This window comes from Pistacia vera, unplaced genomic scaffold (genome assembly GCF_008641045.1).
Source record: "Pistacia vera cultivar Batoury unplaced genomic scaffold, PisVer_v2 Contig759, whole genome shotgun sequence".
In the NCBI taxonomy this organism is placed as follows: domain Eukaryota; kingdom Viridiplantae; phylum Streptophyta; class Magnoliopsida; order Sapindales; family Anacardiaceae; genus Pistacia; species Pistacia vera.
Window position 1 is genome coordinate 337,711 of NW_022196622.1, and position 6,399 is coordinate 344,109.

The window sequence follows — 6,399 nt, forward strand, 5'->3', positions numbered from 1 at the left end:
GATTTTCATCTCAAACTGCAAAAGATCCAAATGTCACCTTAATCTATTTTCTACGATTCCAATTCTTCGTTGGACGACTAGATTGTCTTATAACAATCCGGTGTTTAGACGCTTTGGAATATGTTGGTTTCTAGTAGCACTATCACTCTCTCAATTTTTTCTTTCTTACTATTTATTTATTACTTTTATACTAATTTATTTTTTGAATTATAAATATTTTTCAAATAAAGGGTATTATCCATTTAGTGACATTTAAAAAAAAAAAAAAAATCGTAACTAGCCACATTACATTTTTTTACCTTACCCCAAATAAGTCTTACAATAATCGTGTATAGGCAAATGCTTCCTTGTGTATGCATGTCAGTAGTCACAAGCTTTTATACCCCCATATTCTAAAAATGCATATACCCCTAAATATTAATACACCCTTGTAATTTATAAAAAATTACAAATATACCCAAATATCCGTCAGTTCCACCCGGACACCCGGACCTCGGGAACCAGATCCGAACCTATGTAGGACGATTTTACCAAATTAGGAATCGGAACCGACCTTGTGTTGGCCAATTTTGATTCCTACCTGGAACGGCAAGTGGGTACCCATGGTTTCGGGTCTACCCGTTAGCCATGCTCATCCCTAGTCATGTGTCGTAAGAGTATGGTTTATATTTATTCCTTATAGAAATCTACATATATGAAATAATGTAAGTGTTTCATTTAGAGAGAGTTATACTAAAAAGCTCTTATTTATTCTTTTAAAATTAGATTAGGTGATATAAAGCAACATAGAAGGGAATAACATAGATACCCACGTGTTCATGTTTCCTTTTTCGTATTTTTATTCTTTTTTTTTTTTTTCACATAAATGCGAACCGTTTACGTTTACATTTTCTTTTCTGAAACAAAAAAAACTCGTCAAATGTATTTTTAGAAAAGACAAAATGCCATCTTCTATCTATAAAAATTTCTATTTCTTAAACATAACTTACATGAAATTGAAGATTTATCTCTACACATGATTTTTTTTTTATTGGATTTAACCATATTTTCTATTGCTTTAGTACATACATTAATATCCTTTTTTTTTTTTTTTTTTAACTAACCAAGATATCTGGGCTAATCCCAACTAATCTTAGAAAGTTATCCCACGTTACCCATGTCATGAACTATGCAATGTTGTCAAACTGATTTCTAATAATATTTTAATAAATTTTGAAATATCATTTTAAACAAACATATATTGTTTGAGTTTTCTTTTTACAATTTTAAATTAATGTTTAAACATACCGAACAAACTTTTCATTCTATGAAATCATTCATTTTTAACATTTTTAATAAACACAAAATGAATTCATAAATTAAGACATTTTTTTACTTAATAACTAGATAAAAAAGATCTCGTTCATTATCTTTTTCGTTTTATTCTCCCCTTTTTTTTTTTGGAAAATGTTAACACTGTTTATTTACCATTTTTTATAATAATTAAAAAAATTCACATATAAAACTTAATAGTTATTTATATTTCATTATTTCTTTAGTACAACAATTCATATTCATTAAAAAAAAAAAAAAAAAAAAACAAATATGTTTCGCTGTTTTCATTTACAATTTATTTTCAAAAATGTTTATAAATGTATTTTCAATTTTTAGAACCCAAAGTTGATATACTTTAATTTTCGTTTTCCAATTGTTTTTGATTAAAAAAAAAAAATCATGTATAATAGGTGAAGTATACCAATATTTTATTCAAAAATAATTAAATAAAAATAAGGACAATTTAAAACGAAGTTAAACTTATGAACCTTTAAATAGAGTTACATTGACCCTGAGGTATGATAAAGTGAAAAAATTCCTGAGGTTTTTGAAATAAAAACATCCTCTATAATTAGGAAACGCTATAAAACTCTTCAAATCAACCATGATATGGGTGAGTATATATCACCAAATCGCTTTTCTCTGTTTATTAACACTTGAAACTTAATGGTAGAGGATTTCTGAATTTCTAAAATTTAGGGGAAGTTTGTATTTTATAATACCTAAGGGATTAAAGAAAAAAAACAAAAGTATGAGGACTTAAATGATATTAATCCCAGATTATCGACGATGATTTAAATGTGCCATTTTTCTCCTTTCGGATCCAGCCAGTGTTATGATCCATCTATATTTTTTATTCGGTATGTTTTCAACTTAGGAGTTCGGGATTAATTATTCTTCTTTATGCGTGTTTGTCATTAATTGATCTTTTTTATGGGTGTTTGTCATTAAGGAGTATTTATCTGAGTTTATGAAAATTAGTTTAAGCAACAAGACTTATAAGCTAATTTTGCTTATAAATTGAAATTTTAAGCAATTAGTGTTTGGTTAAAGTACTTATAAATATATGATAAGTAATTGACGTGTTTGGAAAATGTGGCTTATAAGTACATTTTATTATAAAATAATTAAAAAAGATACTATATTAAATATGTTTAAATGAATTTTAAAATTAAACAAGGATAAGTGGTAATATACTTGGTCAAACTAACTTATAAGAGAGTGGTGATAAGCAAAAAAAAAAAAAGTAACCCCCCCCAACTTATTTTTTTTTTTGTTTATAAGCTAACTATAAGCTCAAAAAAGTTATAAACAAACATGTCAGCTTAATTTTTTGAGCTTATAAGCAAGTTTGACAATCTTATAAGCTTAGACAAATACCCCTAATTTTGATGAGTACGATGTTGTGAGTCCTTTATAATTGTTTCTAAGAGTCTCCTTTTTAAGACGTTAAGAAATTGGAAAAAAAGACTCATTTTTATGAGATACAGGATATTTGATTATTTTCTTATATGAATGTATTTCCCTATCTATGTTTATACGCCTTTGGTTTTTGTTTTACTTAAGGGATTGATATTATCTGAAATAAAACAAAAGTATGAGGACTTAAATGATATTATACTCGAATCAAACACTCCCACTAAACGCTCAAATGAATGGTAAAGATCCTTCCAATCTCACAGATGCATCGCAAACGTTGCCACCACACAAACCCTAGTTTTGCCATTCCTGTGTCTCCTCTTATTATATATATAACTCTTATTTATACATATAACTCTATTTATATACTCTTATAACAGAGGCTTTTCTCGGGTTTCGTTGACACCTTAGCTCAAAACAAAACAATCGGTAAGATCCCCAGTTGCAACACTCATCTAATGTCAATGTCATATTTTACTTGAAATATACATTAAAATATATATTCCTAACAATTTCAATTGCCTCCAATACCTCAACTAAATTGTTTGATAAATTCTTTTACTAATGTTTTAAACATACAATATTGATTTTGATAACTAGAACATAAACTTGGCTCTCGAATTATATAACATTATGTCATGAAAACTTGCTTCACCTGAATATTGTGAAAATGGGTATAGCATGCCATTTTGAAGTATAAATTTTATGATATTGTTTATCTTTATATACTAAACTTTTTTAAACTAGTAAAGGTCATTATCCTTTTGTTTTTTTTTTTTTTAACACTTTAATAAATTAAAAAATATGTATGAGATTTATAAGTTTATGGTCATCATCTTTTGTGTTTTTAATGTCAATTCTAGTTTTTTTACCCTTTTGAAATAGAAAAAAAAAAAAAAAAAAAAAACACACACAAAATTTAAACAATTGCAAAACGCAATATGCACAATTGTTATTTTATGTTTTCATTCTCTACTTCAATACATATTCTACTATTTATATAAAAAAAAATTAACAAATATTTTTTTTCTATTTTTTGTTTATAAATATTATTTAAAAAAAAGTTTATGAATGTAATTTCAAAATTTGAGAACACAAAATAATACATTAATTTTTGTTTTCCAATTCATTTTGATTAAAAAAAATCAAGTATAATAGGTGAAGTAAACCATATTTTATTCAAAACAATAATTAAGACAAAATAAACAAAATAATGACACTATTTATAAACGAAATGAAAATACGGAGATATTTGAAACAAAATTAAACTTCCGAACCTTAAAAATAAAAAGTATGAGGACTTAAATGATATTATACTCAAAATCAAACCCTCTTATTCAGCCCTCAAAGAACGGTCAAGATCCATCCAAATTCAGACACTGAATTGCAACCGTTGCCACCACTCTAGTAGAAAACCCTAGTTTTTCATTCAGAGTGTCTCTGTTGATATACACTTTTAATACAGTAGTCTTTTTCGTGTTTTCTAGTTTGTTTAGCACCCTGATTTCAGACGCCGATCAGCCGGTAAGCCCATACGTCCAATTGCAATAGTCGTTTGTTTCGTTTTGATATGTTTAGTTTATCCGGGAATGATTGTTTTTGTGTTTCAATGAGTTTGAAAAGATTAGATAGAAATAATGCGTTAGTCTTGAATTTTTTATCGAGAAAGGAAGAAAAAATCTCATCAATTGAAGCTGTAATTGGTGTTATGTGGTTAAAAAGAGAGACTCATTTTTATCGAAGAAAGAAGAAAAAGCATTATCATTTGAAGTTAAGTTACGTTTCTGAGATTGGCTTTTTCATTTCTGCATTTCTTTATTTATTCGTATGTTTCTAATATAAAAAATTTTAAAGTTACATATGATGGGCAAAGATATTATAGTGAAGATGGAAGTGATGATTTTTTCCCCAGATGATCGACGATGATTTAATGTGCGATTGTTCTTTTAGAGAATCCAAGCCAGTGTTCTGATCCATTTTCGTATTTAGTTTTTGATATTTGAGATATTGGATATTTTGATTTGATATTATGTGAATGTTTTTCCCTGTCTATGTTCTATGTTTATTTGCTAGGGTTATTATTTACTTTAGGTATGAGAGCTTATTTGAATTTTTTATATCATTTCAGAGATGGGTGAAGAAGCCAAAGTAGTGATCCCAGAGTCAGTATTGAAGAAGCAGAGAGGAATGAGGAGTGGGCCCTTGCGAAGAAGCAGGAGCTTGAAGCTAATAAGAAGAGAATGCTGAGAGCAGGAAGCTCATCTTCAGTCGAGCCAAGCTTTATGCAAAGGAGTATGCAGAGCAGGTTCTTATTGCATTCTTTCTCACTATTATTTGTTGTTTATTTATCATTATGATTTTTTTAGTGACAGAGATTCGATTGATTATACAGGAAAAGGAGCTAATTCAATTGAAGCTGAAGCAAGTTGAAAGGAGGCTCTATGTTGACCCTGAAGCTAAGCTTCTCTTTATTGTTCGCATTCGTGGGTACGTTTTGTTGTTTTGGATTGTTTTATGTTGCTTCTTATGTCTAATATTGATTTGGACTCTTATGTGTTGCTTATATATCTAATATGTATGCTTTTGGAACATTCAGTATCAATGCCATGCATCCGAAGACAAGAAAGATCTTGCAGCTGTTGCGCGTTGAGACAGGTAGCTTACCGAAGTCTTACTCTAAATAATAAGAGGAAAAGAGAATTTGAATTTTGAAGTATGGTGCTTGTTTTAAGATGAATAGCATTTTTAATTGTAAAGATTTCTCGTTAGTTTTAATTGAATTAATATTTCTGCACATGCAACTTTATTAGGATTATATAGTAATTGAAATTGAATGGATGAGATTACTTTGGCAAACAGTTGTATCCAAAGTATAAGTATGATGCTAATTCATTTATTTTGCAATGAGTTTATTTTTGACAGTGTGTCGGAAGCTGTATGATTTTTTGGGGATTTAGGTTGGGTTGCCATGTTGTTGAAGTCATTCAGTAGGATATACTTGTTTGACCATAAAATTGAGCACACATAACTTTTTATTAATGTATTGTAATGAAATATTTCTTTGCTTAATACAGATCTTCAATGGAGTCTTTCTTAAAGTGAACAAAGCCACAGTGAACATGCTCACAGGGTTGAACCTTTTGTAACTTACGGGTATGTCACTCTTATATCTTTCATGATTTATTTTTATTTATTTTTTTAACTTAATTGTCTTCCATGTCTGATGTTGTTGTGTCCTTTGTTTTAGATATCCCAATTTGAAAGTGTTAGGGAATTGATTTACAAGGGGGTTATGGTAAGCTGAACAAGCAGAGAATTGCATTGAATGATAACTCAATTGTTGAGCAGGTTTGTGCATTTTTTTTTTTTGCTTGTGTATTCTTTGTGCTTTTATGTCAAGTGTCTTCAGTGACAAATTTTTTGACGTGTTAGTAACATTTCATGATTGTCAGATTAGGCAAGTATGGAATTATCTGCATGGAAGACCTGATCCATGAGATCATCACAGTTGGACCTCACTTTAAGGAGGCTAACAACTTCCTATGGCCATTTAAGTTGAAGGCACCTTTGGGTGGTTTGAAGAAGAAGAGGAACCACTATGTTGAAGGAGGCGATGCCGGTAACAGGGAGAATTTCATCAATGAGCTCCTCAGAAGAATGAATTAG

General features: G+C 29.1%; 2 non-coding genes and 1 pseudogene across 2 annotated transcripts; all 3 read left to right on the forward strand.

Moving 5' to 3' along the window:
• The first annotated feature begins 2,067 nt into the window (after nt 1–2,067).
• On the forward strand, nt 2,068–2,158 carry LOC116116009. The gene has a single exon (XR_004125761.1). It is a non-coding gene; the product is annotated as a small nucleolar RNA Z103 (small nucleolar RNA).
• A 2,462-nt stretch (nt 2,159–4,620) lies between these two features.
• Nucleotides 4,621–4,710, forward strand: LOC116116008. The gene has a single exon (XR_004125759.1). It is a non-coding gene; the product is annotated as a small nucleolar RNA Z103 (small nucleolar RNA).
• Nucleotides 4,711–4,863: 153 nt separating this feature from the next.
• LOC116115988 lies at nt 4,864–6,399 on the forward strand (annotated as a pseudogene).